Genomic DNA, 21,001 nt, shown 5'->3' on the forward strand with positions numbered 1-21,001 from the left:
TGATGATTGAACACCATAGTGAAGAGCATCACACAAACTCATGTGTCGGTGCCTAGGCATTCTTTCGCCTAACCCTGAGTCACCATACTCGGTTGGAATCACCTAAGGTAATTCATGTGGGGATTAGCCCTAACCCACACGCACCCCCGTGTGTTCAACCAAATCTCTAAAGGCAACATCTTCTGATCCGCTGGCACTACTTAACCAAACAATGCTCCATGTCGGTGTTGTCATACAACGATGCACCAATGATAATATTGTTGCCTAACGTGTGTCATGCTACCACCGCACATCGCCGATCAAGCCAATGCATATCGCGCATTCCTACACTCGATGCATTTTTCACTCAATAGAGCTCAGCACTGCAACTTTCACATTCTGAAGGCTCTGTCCAGGACATCCCTCGCCCAAACAATTGTCGTCATCGACAATGCTAATGCAAGTAAAAACACAGTCTTAACTGATATGTCAGATTCTCTTTATAATTATCTTTGATTTACTCTTTTTCTCCACCCTACTCAACTTGTTATGGTTTTCATTCACCATTGTCGCAACCTTTAACACGCTAAGTCTCATTCCTTAACGTTCCACTGATCACTTAGACATCCGTCTTCCGCTCCATAAACATCAAGCATCATTTGCTCATGAGACCTCAGTGCAGTATCATACACAAGCGGGTCATCATCTCCCGCATAACAAACTTGTCATCTTCAAGCTTATGGTTGGGGTGCCTTTTAACTCCAGTAAGGGCAATTCTAAGTCTTTCATAGTCCTCGCAGAGAATGACGACCACCAATGCGTGCCGTAGGAATATCAGCTCCCTTAAGCACCAACTTGTGGTTTTCCAACGATCCAAACTAGTCCTTAAGTGAGGGACGCCTACTCGTGTATCACCCCAAAGCGGTCCTTCAAAGTGTCTTCTTGGGTACTCGTCTTTATAAGGGCACCTTGGCCCAATGCTGCAACTCTCATCCAGAGCCAACACACTGTAACTCTCTCCCGAAGTCAGCAAAACATTCTCTCAAAAAACAAACCGATAAGTCATGAACAATAACTTTTTTCATACACCGAATTCACAGAGAACTGCCAACTCAAGGGACCAAAACAATGAGCATTATACTCAAAATGGGCACTCTGCTAACCCACAATCTTGGGAGATAATCTAGAAGTTTAGTTGATTCTCACATACCCAAAGGTGCAAATCCATCCAGAGGAATCCAATGTATATTTTTTTGTATGCACAAGGCAAACATCACGCTTCACCTGCGAGCCTAATGCACAACTCGTAGAAATCTTTGGCTTATCAATGTTTCCTTAGCCAACTGAATAGCAACCTTACACTTCTGCTTACCATGGCCAAGATGTCTCATACCATCCTGCCAATATCTTGCTTTTGTGCCTGGTCAACAATATTTTAGTTACATAAATTTGCGTAACCAAAATAAACCATCTTTATCCTCTTCAGTGTCGCACACAATGAACAACAAGGTCTCCATGAATCTTTCTACTCTGATGCCAATTTTTCACTGTCCTGTTTTTTCACTAAGTCAGTGTGGCGCGACGATCCTTCTTTACCACTGCAAGCGTTTCAGTCACTCACTTTGCAACTAATTTGTCACGGGCATAGAATGCTTCACAAACCTGCGATGCGCCAGACTGCCCAATCGGGCCAGCCTAACGGCCAAAGGCCGCGTACCAACACTTTTCCATATGTTGAATCATTTCATTGGCCCTGCACACCACCTCATGTGCAGCTGCCTAGCGGAAGTTGCTCAAGCGCATATCTAAATGTGTATTCTATATGGTCCATGTTATTTAGTGCATAGTCATCCCATACCAGCTATCACTTTCAAAAAGGTAACAAATTTGCCTTAGCCTTGCGTAACATGGAGTGTATTGCAACTTCATACGCACGCTACAACGAAACCTCGCCATTGAAGGAACAAGACCTTGTGACCTTCAGTTTAAAGCCCAGATGATGATTGAACACTATAGCGAAGAGCACTACCCAAACTCATTGGCCGATGCCTAGGCATTCTCTCGCCTAGCCCCGAGTCACCATACTCGATTATAATTATCTAAGGTGATTCCTGGGGAAATTAACCCCTAACCAACTATCACTTCCAAGATTTGCTTGCATAGCTAATTTATATAGTTGTGATATTACAATCTCATATGACTCAAGTTTCCTATTCAGATAAGCACAAAATTATGAAAGCAAATCTTATTCCCACTAAAATGTTAAAATGGGATATTGATTAATTATTTGGATCCAATATCCATTGCAGCTACCTTAAATGAGAAAAATCTAAACTAAATATATGGATCTCAAATTATCCATGTGGACTAAAATATATGTCGATATGCTCCTACATCATTTTTTCTTGAATTTAACCACACAGATGTGATCTACATGCTTGGTTTTATAAGGCCTAGCCCCTAGTCATCTAATTATGATATATAAATGAGATTTGTTAAGATTTTAAAATTAATCACTCGTAATCTTTATAGATATTCAAGCATAAAAAAAATTATATTTTTTATAAAAAATACACAATTCGGATATTATTAATATTATTAGTGTTTATGCACCTCAAGTAGGTTTAGATGATTCCATTAAGCATCAATTTTGGGAAGATTTAGATGGAGTAGTACAAGAGACATCTTATGGAGAAAAGCTTTTCATCGGCGGTGACCTTAATGGACATGTAGGCATTAGTAGGGATGGATTTGAGAATATCCATGGAGGCTATGGTATAGGAGAAAGAAATGAAAGTGGAGAAAGGATTTTAGATTTTTGTTTGTCCTATGATATGATCTTAGCAAACACTTGGTTTAGGAAGAGGGAGTCTCACCCAAAATGAATTTCTTTTTTGGTTCATATCGCTGACCCCAATTGTTTTGGGATGAAGGCGTAGTTGTTGTTGTTTGTTGTTGTATAAAAAATACACAATTCAACAATTGATTCCTATCAAATTCACCATGTCGAACACATCCACATGGTTGAATTCGCAACAAAAGCATTGAAAATGCTTAATTCACATGGTAGTTTTCATATTTCTAGTGACTCTTTCTATCTCTCTATACATATACATGTAGCATCCTATCACCAGCCTATTAGGCTTTTAAAGGTTTTTTTTCATATTTTATCTAAAAATGACCATATGGATGTGTTCTTGATGCTTGATTTTATAGGAATCAACCCTCGACTTCTATCAGATTTAAAAATCAATGGTATAAATTTTTATAAATAATTGAGGCTTAAAAATTATGGTTTTCTATAAAATAACATGATCCAAATATTGTTTCTTAGCAAATTGACCATGTCAAACACATTTGTAGGAAAAGTGTAACACTTAACTATTTTGTTTAAGTTTAACTTTTAAATTCAAGCAAAATTTAAGAGTTTAAATTGAACTAGGACTCTAGTTAGTCTATTACGAGCCATAGATCTTGTTGGAGATTTGATTCAACAATTTTGGATTTTGATTGGTTCAAAAAATATGATTTTTTAAATTGACCAGCCTCTATTTTGAGTTTTTCAACTTGGATAAGGTTCATAATTTGATTGTTTAAAATTGATCAAAATATAATTTATATCCAACTCAATTAGGTTGGATATAATCTATGACATTTAGATCTAATTAAAGATATATTTGTTTGGATATAACTCAAGATACTTGGATCCAATCTCATTGGATTGGACCCATAGAGTGGGATGCTTCTCACAACATCATTATTATTTCGACAGAAATTATGGTCGATAAATGGTTCACCTATTAAATCAAAATTAACCTTAATGTTTCTCATTTTGAGGGCATTAAAATCAATTATCTATATGCCCAAATTGATGTTGATTTGAATATTTTATCATCGACCAAAGTTCATGCCTAATTGTAAGTAAAAAATAAACATTTTTTAGTGTTGACTAAATTTTATTGTTGATTCGAGTATGTATGATTAAATTTAGGACTACCACGACAATCTCCATTTTGAAAACTATTGAATAAACTATTTAAACATCAATTTCGGATGAGTCTTTGGGTTTGTAGGCCTCTTAGAAGGTTACCATGTCACTACAGCTCAAGCCAGGGTAAGAAGTCCCCACCTTCTTCTCTAACTTAATTAATTTTAAATTTTAATAAGTTAGGACTCATTATTTATTTAGTTATTTTATTAATAAAAAATATTAATAGATATTAACCTAAGTTCATTTATAAATAAAAGTCCTTATGAGAAGGATTAAAAATGTTAGTTCTCTATCGCTCTTAATTTCCCTATTAAAGTGCATATCTTCCTTATTTTTTCTCACATCTCTTTCTTCCTCCAAGCCATTAAGGTAGTCCATACCTTCATTAGAGACCTACAACCACCTTGGTGAAGGTCTAATCCAACCCAGAATGAGGTACGAGTGAAGGAAAAAGCAATGGTGTCGTTGTAGAAAGCACATTTTCAGTAGGGAATCTCTACTTTTATAATGTTCGATTTCGGGATGCATTAGTATACCCTCTTTTTTATCTAGGGCTTGGATCTACATGTAATCTAAGCCTAGAACATCTTTGGCTATTAGATCTACATGAAAAAGATTTTTGAAAACCCAAAATGGTGTTTTAAAGGATCAATTTTGAAAAAATAATTTAGAAAAGACTAGTTTTAAAACCCTAAAAAGCAAAAATCATATGAATATATAGATCTGTATTTATTTAGATTGTTCAACATATATAATGAATATAGAAATATGTTTTTGCGTGTTTTTTCATAGATATTGATGTTGTAAAAATATCTCTTGCATATAGTTTGATTAAAAATATGCAGAAATCATTTTGAAGAAAGTTTTGCCAAAACGTTTTAGGGTTTTGATATTTTATGATAAAGAAAGTTAATCTGATCATATATGGTAAATTAAGACATGTATAACATTATTAAATAACATATTATTGTATAAATAATCTATGATTCCATGTTATTTATATGTCTTATGATTCTTGCATAGATGGAATTATATTTAAGATATTTCATAAAGATTTTGTAATTTTTTTATTATGTTTGTTAGTGTTTTAGCAAGATTAGCATAAATATGATCAAAGATGTGTTGTATGATGTTGTAAATGTATTTAGAGCATCAAAAAATCATGATTGTATGAGTTTCACCATGATTCTTGTTCTTTTTTAATAGATCTTGCATGAGTTTGGATCTTGGTTATTCTATCCTCATTTTTTTTTTCAACCAACCTCAGAAAAAAATATTATCTCTATGAAAATGAGGTCAATAAATAACAATAAAAATAGTAAAATATTCTAATCTAGGGCTTGAATTTAGAATCTTGTTTTGTCCCATTTAGTTTAGTTTTGAGGCTGAAACATGCATTGCAATATGGCACATATTTTCTGCCCTGTCAATAGAACTATTCCAACCAAAGATTGTAAAAACTCTAAAACCTTAATCAAAACTAATCAAAATAAATTATGAAAAATCTGAGTGAAAGGTAACATGCATAAAAAGATTCTGTAAAAAGGATTTTGTTAAAAAATGTCTCTATAAATCTTAAGAAATTCCTCAAGCCAGAATAAATTTCTATAGTTGACAAGATCTATCTGATATTTTTCCTGAATAGGGTTCAGTCCTAGAATTTTTTTTGATTTTATAACAATGAATTTTGTTTATTGGATTGTGTTCCTAAGATGATAGGGCAATTCCAATAAAATTTTAAGAGTTAAATTTGGTTTATGTAATTTTTAGTGGGTTTTCCAAAATTAAGTTAATAGAGACCTGAACTTCATAGTATAGCATGTGTTGATGTCGGGTTGTATTTAATTTTGTACAACATGTTTATTGATGCTTAAATGGGATATTGGACTGATATGCATGTTAACATAATATATTTCATAAATGCCTGTATTAGGCATGCCTAAATATCAATGATTAACCTACCTTAACTGTGTACATGCATATTGATTATATTATTGTATTGATTTTATGGTAGAGACTAATGAAAAGCATGCATTGAGTGTCATGAATATTGTTGCATCTGCATATGAATCCTGAATATGGTTGCATGTTTGCATTGGCACTATTAACAAGAGAGTTAATTAAGAAATAAAAAATAAAATTAATTCACGTGTGGCTTATTGAAAGAGTAAGCTTCGTACTAACGGTTCTGTAAAATATTGGCTTAGCACAAAAGGTAGCTTTTGTCCCCCATCCACAAAACCCATAACCGGAGAAATTACTATGATTTATCTGCGGTGGTAAGTAAGACTCATGAGAAAAATTTGATATATTGAGTTGTAGGAGTTGGGAACTCTCTCTATAAAATTATATTTCCTCTCCGAAGTATGCACAGTGGGGGCGTCACGTAGGTTAATAAGACACAATTACTTGAAAACACAAACCTGGGTCGTACCTTCATCTAGGAGAGTATGTGTTATATCCACATACAAATATTGACAAGTGAAACAAGATTGTGATTGCATATAGATAGAATATGACATGCATCATTTAAGCAAGAAAACAATAATCGAAGATAAGAACTTATTCATGCATGAAGGACTCACAATATTGAAATGATAAGTTCATGCATCTTTTATATGTTCATGCATTTTGTAAATGTTTATGAATGTACACAATTTATTGTATTGATGCAAATCTTAGCATAAATGATTGTGCATTAAATTGAACTGTTATTTTGTCGATAGCATGATTTTTATGTTATGTCTGCTAAGATATGTGTTACATAACTAATATATAAGATTGTGTTTAAATGTATTTTGATATCATACATTTATGCAAGTATGTTATTTCTTATCAGGGTTCACGAGTCTGACCCATTTTATAAGATTTCAGGTAGATTATGATGTGCAACTACAAAGCGGATGCAGAATGCTTGGGCGGCATCGAGAGTCAGTCTTTTTCTTTCTCGGGGATAATTTTAAAAAATAATAATTATTGTTATCAAAATACTCTGATATATATTTTAAATTATTGGAATTGAATAAAATCTTAATATTTATATTTTAATTCAGTTATGATAATTGATTATATTGTAACCTGCTAAAAATGTTTAACCCAAAGAAAAATATTGTTTCTGCTATTTTTTTTTTAAAGTTTTCTCTGAAATTTTAGGGTTAAAATTTTGGAGTGTTACAAACAAATTTGCAAAAACAACTTAAAAATGTTGTTCGCTAGCAATTGGCCAAAAAAGTTATAGGCAGTTATCACCTACTATATAATGCAAAATGCGTTAACTAGAAATATGTGAACCCACTTCTGACACATTTTTTGCAAATCTAACCTTGCAGATGTGTTTGGAATAGTTCATTTGTGAGGAATTCATTGTTGGATCATTTTTTTAAATGAAAAAATATGTTTTTTTATGTTTTAATATTTACTAAAAATTCTAAGGCATGGTTTTGCAAGCCTTAAAAACTCTTATGAATCATAACTTGATGATTCAAGAGCTTGTCCCCACAAAACCAAGCATGCACATCACATCCGTATGGTAAAATTTATGAAAAAAACAAAATACCCAACAAAAATTTTGATTCACAGTCTAGTTCATATATTTCTAGTGGCTAACTGAACATATTTGGCCCCGTTTCTCATTCTTCTTCATAGGTTTTAAGTGTTTTATGATAGATTTAAACGGTTAGATGTGTTAAGCATGCTCTATTTAGTGGGAATCGACTGTTGGATCATGTTTTTTCGATGAAAAAAATATTTTTTTATCAGTCGAGAAAAAAATTGGTACCTTCATAGCCAGTGATTTTGGATCATCGAAAAACCTGTATAAAGGTCAGATTCTGGTGATCCAAGAGTTGGTTCCCACTAAACAAAACCTATAGATCACATCTACAGTGTTAGATGTGAGAAAAAATACTTAAAACTATGATTTTTGAATGAGCCTAACGAGACTTAACGAAAAAGGGGGCCTAAGGAACACATTACTCTCTCTCTCTCTCTCTTTATATATATATATATATATATATATATATATATATATATATATATATATATATATATATATATATATATATATATATATATATATATATATATATAGAGAGAGAGAGAGAGAGAGAGAGAGAGAGAGAGAGATGAAAACATGTTAAATGAAATATAATTGATAAAACATGCTAAATGGGTTTTTGGGATCTTTCATTATTTTTTTATAAATTTCAACCCCATAGATATCTTCAGCATGGCTGATTTAATAGGAGTTGACAGTTGGATCTTGTTTTTTTTTTTTTTGAAGAAAAAATATATTTTGAGACTCAAAATTTTATGAAGATTTTGGGTCACTTATTTAGCATGCTTTCAACACACACACACACACACACACACACATATATATATATATATATATATATATATATATATATATATATATATATATATATATATATATAGGTACTTGATAAATAGGTGCTTAACTGGTGCTTAATCATGTTGACCATGCTTCGCACACATGCGATGAACTGTCAGCACAAAAAATGGTAAAAATGCTAAAAAAAGACTTTTTGGGCCAGATAAGGCTTTAACACTTTTGAAGTGGGCCTTTAGCAATGCATAAAAGTGCCGCTAAATGGTCCACAAGGATACACATGGTATTTTGAAAAAGGCTTTTAGCGGCACTTTAAAAATGCTACTAATATCCATTTTTGCATGCTTTTGCGTAAAAAAACTGAGCGTCCATAGTTCGCACGATGGACACTCAGAAACATCAAGTAAGTCTTCAAGCACCTATTGATTAAGTACCTACCCATCTCTCTCTCTCTCTCTCTCTCTCTCTCTCTCTCTCTATATATATATATATATATATATATATATATATATATATATATATATATATATATATGCTTGTTTTTATAAGAACCAGGAGCATTTGATTTTGATGCATGGATAGGTTTTTATAAGGTTTAAAAATTTAACAGCCTACAATTTTAATAATTTTTTACCACATCCAAAATGCATGATGAAAGTGTCAATTCCTAGTAAATCAATCATAATGAATACATTTATGGATTTGGAATTGTGAAAAAACATAAAAAATCTAATAGCATGTTTCATTTAGCATCGTACCCAATTAGTAGGGAAGTATTACCCATATATGTGTCAAGTCGGCCCATGTCTGATGGCAATTCGGCTCATAACAATTTTAGGCTGTCAATGGACCAGATGCAACTTGTTTTTTATATATGGGAGTTCAAATCGTTGGGTTTTAATGTGTTGGTCACTATCAGTGTCACAAATATTTTTCTCTAGAAATATAAATTTATACTAATAACGGAGCAATGAGAGGCAATGATGCACAAAAATGTTTTACTTTATAAACTATATAGAATGTATACCTACGTCACACGAGAGAGAGAGGATATTGATTGGCCTAAGTATGCCTAACCTATAACTAAACCATATCCACATGAACCACTAAACCATATCCACATGAACCACATCAGTCTATTTAATATGGGTTGAACTTGAGTGTATCCATATCTGATCCATTTTCATCCCTACCAATGTTTTAAATCTTCTTAACAATTTTATGCTGAACATTTCAGATTGAAGGTGACCTGTTTGACACAAGGCACACTAAAGGATAAGGAGAAGTGTGGAGGGATGTTACCTTAAATGTGATGAGTTCACATTCATTATAGAATGTGAAGGGTTCACATCTACAAATGCATGTAACCTCCCACTATAAATAGTCATGGTTGCTTGATGGGAAAGACCAATGTGCTCTCTCTCACATTGTGTTCAAGGGTCCTGCTTACCTTTCGACCAGACGACTTGGGCTCATCGTGGGCATCGACTCTCTCACATTGTGTTCAAGGGTCCTGCTTACCTTTCGACCTGACGACTTGGGCTCATCGTGGGCATCGATCGACTGAGAAGAACGATGATCACCTATGTCGTCGGAACCGAGGATGGTCGCAAGTATGCTTCTATTCTCCATGTAGTTTAAGTCGATATTGGGTTATGGGCCCACACTCCTCGCATCAGATGTACATGAGGGTGCATGGATGTTAATGCGGCACTCACTGAAATCCTGGTTTTCTGATATGTTTATTGGAACCCCCGCAAGCTTCCCCGCACCATCATACGCAGTGCTCTGCCAGCCACTTTGTTGGTTGTCACAACCAATAGATGGTCAACAACAGGCCGCTAGAGGCCAGCTCCACTGTCGATGGTGGAAGACAACCGCCGTTGTTTGGTTGCAGATGGGAGGGGATAAATCCCATCATGTTCAGGAGGTTTCCTACTTTGCTATCATTGTTGAACAACCTAGGCGCCAGCGGTTGCAGTCGGCGGTGGCCGAATGGAGTAGCCACAGAAGGGGAGGCGAAACCCCATCAATAACTGCCCTTCCATCGCCACAGTCGTTGGAGATCGGCCCAGGGTGCCAATGGCTGGCCTGCACCGGTGGTATCTGGGATCGACCGCCGAAGGCGATGGTGGTTGTAAGGGACTGGTGCGGTGTGTGTGTGTGTGTGTGTGGGGGGGGGGGGGGGGGCAGAACCCGAACTTGATACCGAAACATCGGGTTTTCACTGTAGCTTTTAAAGTTATAGTGAAAGATCTATCCTGGGGTGGATCCGATTCAAATCTAGACCTATTAAAAAAATGGGTGGGTCTAGCTGGATCGGGTTATTTCCCGCCCCATCGATACCGAACCCGAACTTGTTCATGGTTCTGTGTCTGGGTCTTAAATTCACCCGGTGTGATCCAGGATTCAGATCTGATCCATGACCCATTGAGATTGGATCTGGATCAGGTTCATGATCCGTATATGACATGGTATCCAGTTTGGACTAGGTCTGGATCTAGATCGGGTTGGGGTCATGAGATCCAACCCGGGATCGAGTTTGGATCCATACCAAGCCTGGATCATAGGATCCATTTTTATTGGGTCTAAATTTGGATTGGGTCTGCATCATGGGATCTGACCCGAGATCCATTAAAATGGGATCTGGATTCGAACAAGATCGGATCAAGTCTGAAATCGGGTTCAAGCACCCCCTTTCAAAGAGCTAAACTAGTTATGTGACCGATAAGGGGCGTTTAAGGACCGGTTTAGAGCTTTTTTTGACTGGTTCCAATCGATTTTTCACCGATTCCTTCAAGTAGAGACTCTATTTTTATGAACCAGTTAAGGAAAAGGGGTTTTCTCATTCGATTTTAAGGGTTTATAGGCTTTAGTACATGTTTTATACCGGTTTAGGGCCTTGGTTGACCAGTTCAAGGTTGTTTTAGACCGATTCCAATATAGGGACCCGAGTATTACCTGTAAAATCATGTTTTATCATTTTCTCATGTTTTATGTGTATTTATTGTCATGGATGCATGACTTTTTCATGACTCATGCATGCATTTTATGGTTATTTTTAGTTATCCATGATATTTAAGTATGAATTATGACTAAATTCATGATATATGTAATGTGTTTTATCAAAATTTTGTTTATGCATATGAGATGAAGCATGAATTTTTGTTTTTAATGTTATAATACATAGTTTAGCATGAATACACATGCATTATCATGTGTGCATAGGCACGCTCTATAATGCAAATATGTTTGCGATAAAAGATCTCGATTAACTGACTCATGCAATCACCAAAGTGATCTGAGTTGTGTTGATTGAGGATTTTTTGGACCGTGTTAAGATTTGATATTGTGATTATGTATGACTTTATAAAACAATGACTCAACCTAAAGAAAGGTCATTATATTCTAAATTCACACAGGGTGTAATAGTAGTTGTGTATACCAACCCATGAAGAATGTTTGTACCCAAAGGTATACTACTGAATTGCTTCTGATTATATGATGTACTAGTTTTACCAATTGAAGTCAATTCCTTGATAATTGAGGAGATGAAGTTGCTTTGAGTATTATCGTTTTCACTAAAGTGGAACAATAATGACTCTGTTATACCTGTCTAGAAAAGTTGAATAATAATGGGTCTCAATTTTTACCTTTTCAATGCAAGTCTCGTTTGAGCATTTATATGTCTTTTTCTTTCATTCTTGCAGTATCGGGTTCTTTGATCATTGACGGTTCTAATAATATTCTCATCTTAGATAGATCTAATTTTTTGAATTAAAAAAAATAGTGTTATTCACTTTAGATTACATGGACCAAAATTTAGCTCTTAGAATTGACGAACCTCTCACTCTTATAGAGCAGAGTATAACCGAACAAAATGTTATCTCTGAGAAGTGAGAGTGCTCAAATAGACTTAGATTGTTGCTTTTGTAAGCAAGAGTGACTAGGAATATTCAATGAGGCATCCCTCACTGCAAGACAACAAAAGAATTTCTTAGAGCCATTGAAGCTCAAATTGCCAGTCTAATAAGGTTGGGGCTAGTACCTTGATATCCAAGTTGGTGTTTATAAAATATTTTGGGGATAGTCACATCTGACATCACATCTTAGAAATGAGAAACATTGCATCTCAGTTGAATGACATGAAGTTTGTCATTTCAGACTTTTTTCTAGTCTATTTAATTTTGACCTTGATGCCTATTGAATAAAAACCTTTTAAGATCTCTTACAACACATAATGATGACTAGTCCTTTAATGACCTCTTAACTAAGTGTGTTGAAGAGGAAAAAAGATTGAAGGGTGAGAAGGTGTCGAGTGCACATATGACTTTTTATCAGAGAAAGTATAGGTTGGTGGCAAAGAAGGGTTCCTTCAATAGGAAGAACAACAAGAAAACCTCTTCAGAGAGTTCTTGTAACACCCCAATTTTTGTATCCCAAAAAATATGTAAATTTCTTATTGAAATGATTATATAAAATTGCTATAGAAATTCAAACGGGATAAAAAAATTTGGCATGTTACTTCACAAATACATCTATTAAGTTAAAAAATTAAACAATTAAATAATTAAACATCATAACTGAATCAATGTTCATTATATCTCAAATTTAAATAATAACAGTCTATTTAAAATTAAATTATAAATCAGAGTCTTGAGCATTATAGAATCCCCGTAATAAAAAACAATCGAAGGAGTGGGAAAGGCTTGGCTCGGTCCCCATCGCAACCTCCCGCCATCGCTTGTGAACTCATTCGCTACCTGAAAATATTTAAATTCAATAGGGTCAGACAACTAAGTCTCAATAGGCTAGAGTTATTCCAAACACATAAATTAAAACAAGTAGATAGGAATTAATTTGATTTTTTACACACATTCAAACAAGATTAAATACATCAAAATGACATGCATGAATTTTTAACATGTCATTCAAGCATTCATTGATAAAATTTCTTTCAATCAATCATCCACTTAACTACGAACAATTAAAGATACATGAATAGTTAAAAATGCATGCACTTACCATTGCAGAAGTCGACTATTTGCATGAGTCATTTATTATCTTTAATTAGGTTTTCTTTCTTAGATGATACATGTCATGCCTGTCTAATTCGCAATCACAGGTTTTAGTTCTTAGCCCTGTGGGTACTAACACAGGCTTAAACCTGGATCAAGGTCATGGCGCAGGCAGTATTTTCAAACAAGGTTGGCTTTGGCTTGGATAGACACCTTTCACCAATCTTACGGGTGAGGGACTAGCTTATTGAGAGAGCGCTCTCAACACCGTCATCCTGATGCATCGATTTTCTACTCATGATTTTATATCCTCTACATTGCAGTCTAATACAGAGGTTTCCCATATCTTCATGGTTGGGAAGAAGCAACCTTTTGTACTTAAAACAAAGCCCACAAAGCTGAAAGTGCCACTTGCCCTCTCCTCGCAAGCATCAATCTTTAATGTTATATGGTTAAACTTTTTAAATTAATTACTTTCATGCAATACTCATATATGAATTCAACTCAGGGATTAAGCCTATTCAGGGCCCCTGGATGCACACTTTTAAAACATACATTTTAAGTATCATTTCACATGTTTTTCTTTTATTTTGGACTTAAGCATACATGCAAAATAAAGGAATGATTTTAAACAATTAAATACATATGACCATTCGCATTGTCATATATGATGATGCATGAAATGCAGCATATTTGAGTCATTAAGTACATGCATCTAAGTGATATTTCATGATTTAAATCTATGATTAGGACGTTGTAAGGCTCAAGGAGCTATGTTTCGAATTTGAGTGAAAACGGACTTAAAATGAAGAAGTTAAGAGGCATTTCAACATTTTGGAGCAAAATCGATAGTGGATCGGGTCCAAATCTGACCCAGAATCAGAATTATGGGTTTTGGATTAGACAAGATCCTAATATCCATCCCTAAGCCCATATCCATCTAACTTCATGTTGTGCAAATTTCAAATTAACTCAAAATAAGGGGGCTTTTTTAGGTAAAATGCAATTTTGAAGGGTTTTTGAGTAAAAATAAATTTCTTGGAAATATAAGAAGTGTTTTGAAATTTTCTAAAAAGTAGCTTGCTGAACCTTCTCATATGGGACGTGTGTTCCATAGAGAGTTTTTGTCCATGGCTGAAAGGAAAATCCCAACTTTGTCTCTTACATCTAGTCGAAGTATTCTTTGTTGGAAATCCAGCTAAATCTTCCTTTCTATCACTTCCATTTTCTCGTCCATTCATATTTTTTTTCTTTTCTATATTTATTTGTGTCACCATTCTTTATGGTTGTGTGTTGTGTTTTTGCAGGTGAAAGGCGTGGTTTATGATTGAGTAATCAAGCATTTTTAAAGATCTAGCAGACCTTCTTGCATCTAGTGGCTAGATCTTCTCTTTTCTAGGCATTTCAGTGTCTTTCCTCAACCCATCCACCATGAACCTTGCTGAATTTTTGCATACATTGAAGCAGACATTGAAGGACGTCCTTAAAGTGATCCGGAAGCCATGGTCCACTCTTCTTGCACCTACACTCGTCAGGCTTCTGAAAGGTAAGCTTGCTTGCATCTCTTTCGTAGTTTAGAATAAAAATTTATAAAAACCGTGTGTCTTTCTTTCATTTTTTTGATAATATCCTCCATTTTATTGCATATCTGATTATTTTGAAAAATGGAGAAGATGGCAATATTTGAATTTGAATTTCTATCAAGTTTGTGCAAAATATAGCCTTTGATTGAAGGCTAGATGATTTTCTAAAAATCGGCTAGCTCTAATCTAGTTGTTCTTGCCATTGAAATTTTTTCTTTAGTTGTGTTTTTTTACAGCAACTTGAGAAACATATATCCCATTAGTTGATAGCTTAGGGTTGAGTTTTGGAATAGTTCATAGTTTAGAAAATATTTGTTTTAGCGTTGCCTTTAGCCTAACCGGGTCTTGCATTTTTTTTAATTCTCAAGCTTCAACAATGGTTGTCATCTTCCCCATAGACGAGTCAACCATTGTTGAATCTCGAATCTCTGATTTTTGGTAAGTTAGTAAATTTAGCCTATTCTTAATTCTGCACTTATTGCATTTAGCATAGGGACAATTTTAGTCAATAGGTAGTTAGATTAGTGTAGGTATTTTTTTTAGAATTTTAGTCATTCACGGTTTTTGTGTTAAGTCATTGTGCACCCCTACGTTAATTAGCTTAGTTGACCTACAATTTATATCATATTAGTATTAGCGTAGTGTTCTTTTAAGAGTCCGAATATTTTCCTTGCAGGGCATTTTTGTCAGTTGCATTTAGTAAGCTAATTTAGCAATTGTTGACTACGTTTTGAATTTCAAATTCCATTTTTTTTTGTAGTTAGCTTTCAAGGAGGTCGACCTCCTTGAAGTGTGCTGATTAGGGTTAGTCTTAGGTTAATTTAGTCAAGCTCAGGCAAAACCAAAATCCTAAGCAGGATGTTCTTTTATAAAATATTTCTTCTATAAGAAGAAGGGACATAAGAAGGTGGACTACTTGAAGCATAAGAAATGACTCAAGAACAGAGGTAAAGAGTCATTTGTTTCTCTTTAGTGCAATTTAATCCATATTCCATTGTATAGTTGGTGGTTTGATTATGGTGCCACGGTACATATTGCCAACTCTTTGCAAGCATTTTTAAACAAAAGAAAACCAACAGAGCATAAAAGAAACATCTTCTCAAGAAACAAGATGTGTTCGCATGTCAAAAATGTTGAGACTTGTAAAGTTGTGTTGGAGTCTGGATTTATTTTGGATTTGGTTGATACTTTTTATGTTCCATCATATAGTGGGAACCTCAATTCTATTTCAAAACTTGATAAATTTTGTTTTGCATTTAAGTTTGAAAACTTCAAGCTTATTATTGTTAAAAATTCTATTACTATAGGTTCTACATATGTGTGTGATGATTTGTATAATTTAAAAACCAAATTTCAAATTCAAAAATCTCACTTCATTGAGAATACAATGATTGGCAATAAGCGTGATCTAAAGAATAATCAATCATATTTGCTTTGACATCGAAGGTAAGGACACATCTCGAAAGATATAATTCAAAGACTTGTGAAATAAGAGATTCTTGGATCTCTTAATTTCATAGATACTAAACCATGTGTTAACTAAATAAAGGCTAAGTAGTCCAACACATATAAGAAAGATGTCAAATACAACAATAAAAAATTAGTGATTGTGCATACGGATGTTTGCAGGCCTTTTCTCTGTGTTATATGGGTGAAAAATATTTGATCACCTTTATAGACGATTATTCATGATATATGTACCTTTACTTATTATTTGAAAAATTTGAAGTCTTTCAGGTTTTTAAGGATTTCAAGAAAGAAGTAGAGAAATAGACCGGTAAAGTTATTAAAGTGGTTGGGTTTGATAGATGTATGAATATTATGGTTGTTTCACTGAGATGAGAGAAAAAGAAGAGTTATTAGCGTAATTTCTAAAAGAAAAATGTATTATACCTCAATACACCATGTCTGGTAGTGCTTATCAGAATGATGTAACTGAAAGGAGAAACTGTACGCTTAAGAAAGTAGTTCGAGTGATGTTGAATTACTCAAATCTTCCCTTGACCTTATGGGGTGAAGCTCTTAAGACATCAATGCACATATTGAACAAGGATTTTACGAAGGTTGTTCAATAGACTTCCTATGAGTTATGAACCGGTAGAAAACCTTTCTTTTCATATATGCGCATATGAGGATGTATAACTAAAGCTAAGATGTATAACCCATATATAAAAGTCTTTGATTCTATGATGACTAGTAGATTTTTTATTAGTTATTTAGAAAGATAAAAGATCTTTAGGTTTTATTGTCTATCTCATACACTACAGATAGTGAAAACAGATAAAGCAAGATTTCTTTAAAATAGTTTTATTGGGATAAATGCATCTCAAAGTTTTAAATTTGAGAAATTACAATATTTAGTTTTTATACTTGTAAAGGATAAAGGCCTAATTTTTTTTATCATTATCCCTTTGAAAAATGCTAGAAAAAATATGGTTAATGAACATCAATTCGAAGTAGAACAAGTTGTTGATGAGGATATGCAACAATAGGATGTAAAAGTTCTTTTTGAACCACCTATAGTACTTGTATGGAGGTCCACGATAACAAAAAAAATATGTTATTCATCCAGGCTAGGTGGTGTATTTATAGGAGCCCAATGATTTTATAGACATTGATGATGATCTCTTAACCTTTGCAGAAGCCATTAAAAATAAAAGATCGACATATTGGATCAATGCCATGAAAGAAGAACTTGACTCTGTGGCAATAAACAAAGTATGAGAACTTGTACCTCGACCTGATAGAGTAAAACCTGTTGGTTGTGAGTCTTTAAGATAAAAACAAATTTCAAAGGGTGAGTAGAGAGGTACAAGGCAAAACTCATTGCAAAGGGATTCACACAGATAGAAGACATTGATTATAATGAGTCTTTTCTCTTATCTCAACTAAAGAATTATTGAAAATAATCACAACCCTCATAGCTTATTTTGATTTAGTTACTTCAAATGAATATGAAAACAACTTTCTTGAATAGGGATATGGAAGATGAGGTATATATTCAACAACCTTCTGGTTTCAGTGTAGATGACTCGAATAATTTAGTTTGCAAATTAAAGAAATCAATCTATGAACTTAAACAAGCCTCCTGTCAGTAGTATAAAAAGTTCAATCAGATGATTTTGAGCTTTTGATTCACTGAAAATATTATTGAACACTGCATATACCTTAAGGCTAGTGGGAGTAAGTTCATAATTCTGGTTTTATATATTAATGATTTTCTTCTTGCAACTAATGATTTGAGTATGTTATATGAGACAAAAGATCTTTTTTTTCTCATTTTGACATGAAGAACATGGGTTAGACTGCATATATTCTTGGAATTGAGATCTGTTGTGATAGAACTAAGGGTGTCCTTGGTGTCTCTTAGAAATCCTATATCATTAAGGTTTTTAAAAGACATGGGATGGAGAATTGTTCTTTTGGATTGACACACATAATGAAAGAGGATAAATTGAGCCTAAAGGATTGTCCTCAGGATAATAATGAAAAGGCTCAGACATCAATTGTTTAGTATGCTTCAGTGGTTGAGAGTTTGCAATATGCTCAGACTTGCATGCAACTAGATATCACATTTAATGTAAAAATTCTTGGTATATATTAGTTTTATCCAAGCATTGCATACTAGAAGGTAGCAAAGAAGGTCATGTGCTATTTACAAGAAATAAAGAACTATATTTTGACCTAAGAAAGGTTGATCACCTATAGGTCATTAGATACTCTGATACAGACTTATGAGGATGTCTCAACAGTAGGAGTCTATTACTGAATACATCTTCCTACTGGCAGATGGTGTCATCTCATGAAAAAACGAAAAATAATTTATAACTGTAGCTCATACTCATAGAGGCAGAATTTATTGCTTTATACAAAACTTCATTTTAAGTCATTTTGATAAGAATCTTCATTATGAGTCTTGAGATTGTAAACTCTATTGAGAGACCACTGAAGATCTTTTATGATAGTGAAGTTGTCGTGTGACACCCTGAAAAATTGAACCATTTTTTTTAAATAGAGCACATAGCGGAATATAAAAAATATTAACTCTTTAAAAATCTTCTAGAATCTTTTACAAAAAAATTCTCATACAACGAAAGGAAAAACATTTTTATATAAACAATAATTCCATTGATGTATACATTAATGTTTACAAAATTCATAGATGAACTCTCACTAATTCTTTACAAAATTTATATTCCTCAAGAAGAGAAGGGTCATTGATCCAGCTCCATGTATACTCCAATTCACCACATTTGTCGCCGCCATGCTTGCATACTTGTGGGTACCTAAAAAAGGGTAAAATAAGTAGGGATGAGATAAACCACAAGTCTTACCAGGAAACATGACCAGCCGCTATGCAGTAGTGGACATGGATAGGTCACCAAGCCAAACTGAACTCCAACTAAGTCCAAAGCTAACCACGAGTCTCAAATCCTGACTTTTTATGGTATTTGACTCAACAAGACTGCTAACTCGAGAGGTGACTCAAACAACTATGCAGAACCTGAATGCATATATATATATATATATTATTCTTTTTCTTTTTTATTTAAATTTATCTTTTGTCATCTACCAATGCACATAAACAATTAGCTTAAGTTTCAATAAAATCATTATCTCCATGAGGGTACCATTGCCTCGGGTCGCTATAAGCTTGTCGGTCTACATGAGTGTGTATATTTAACCATGAGTAATTTAGATATTTTGTTTTAAACCCTACAAGAACTGGGTTTGCCAACACCAAGGTCCAGAATCTTTCATTAAGGAGTTCCTTTACTTGGAAAAAGGTTATAGTGCATTACTGCTAACGCATGTAGCTGGACCTCCACTAAAGGAATCCTCGTCCCCTAAGCCACAGTAGTTGGGGAGTGGTCCACCGTAGTGACCAAAACAGGACCCATAACAGAAATATGCCACCGCCAGCTGAGAAGGAGTATGTCGGCAACTCAACACAATTTCATGGGGTTGATGCAAGCTCGCTCTCAAGGCGAGTAAAGAGTCACTCAAGGTGACAAGTTACCCCATCTTTCAAAGCGTAACAAAGATCTCTATATCTTATTTATGTTCATTATTAAATTTTTAGTTTTTTCAAAGTAACCTTCAAGTACTCATGGCCTTGCCCAACAAGTCACACTGAAATTACGTCATTAACCTGCCATTCATTTGGCTTATTTACCAACACATACCATTTTATTCATAAACAGATAATAAGGCAATTCATCATACTATTTAATCATGAACACTATGGTGATTTTGCCAGGACTAATGTAGGTGGACTATAAGGAGTTTTGACCAACTCGTGGCATGTATACTATAGTGAATTGCCAATGTAATACAAATGTATGTACAAAGTGAATTTCCTTCTTTCTTTCTTTTTCAGACATAACTATCGTAGGAGATTTAGATAGACAGGTGTAGTACAATCACAAGTGAAATGACAATTTATATTCATAACAGGTTTGGATTTGTCGATGTATGACACTTGTTAATGCGATGACTGCTTTATGCCTCCAATAGATTTGCATATTATGCCAGACAGATGATGGTAAGCTAAACTTTATAGTTCACCCATGTTAACATAGGAATCCTTTAGGGTGTGATGCATGGTATTTTAAATTCACTGTGATGCAAAACTTTACCTGCTGAGTGTATCTATGCCTTAGGAAACATTATTTCAATGTTTTATGTAAACACTATAAGCTCAACCACTCACCATGTCATAGACAAAGATTTTACCCTTCGTATATATATATATATATATATATATATATATATATATATATATATATATATATATATATATATATAGGTTGAAATCTAAATTTCTTATATCATCCCTTATCTGATAAAAGCCTACAAACCAGTTCATATACCAACTACAAAAACTGACATTTCATAGTATGGTGCTTGATCCACGACCTTAAGTAGTAACTGGGAGTGTGGTGGGCCCATAACCCATAGGTCCCAGGATCGAAACCTGGCTCTGATACCAAAGTTGTAATGCCCCAACTTTTGTAGTGAAAATTTTGGAGTAAAATTATTTTTTTTTTGAAATAGCAAGTGTGTAAACAAGAGTTGG

Source organism: Nuphar pumila, chromosome 14 (assembly GCF_984573655.1).
Source record: "Nuphar pumila chromosome 14, dmNupPumi1.hap1.1, whole genome shotgun sequence".
Lineage (NCBI taxonomy): Eukaryota > Viridiplantae > Streptophyta > Magnoliopsida > Nymphaeales > Nymphaeaceae > Nuphar > Nuphar pumila.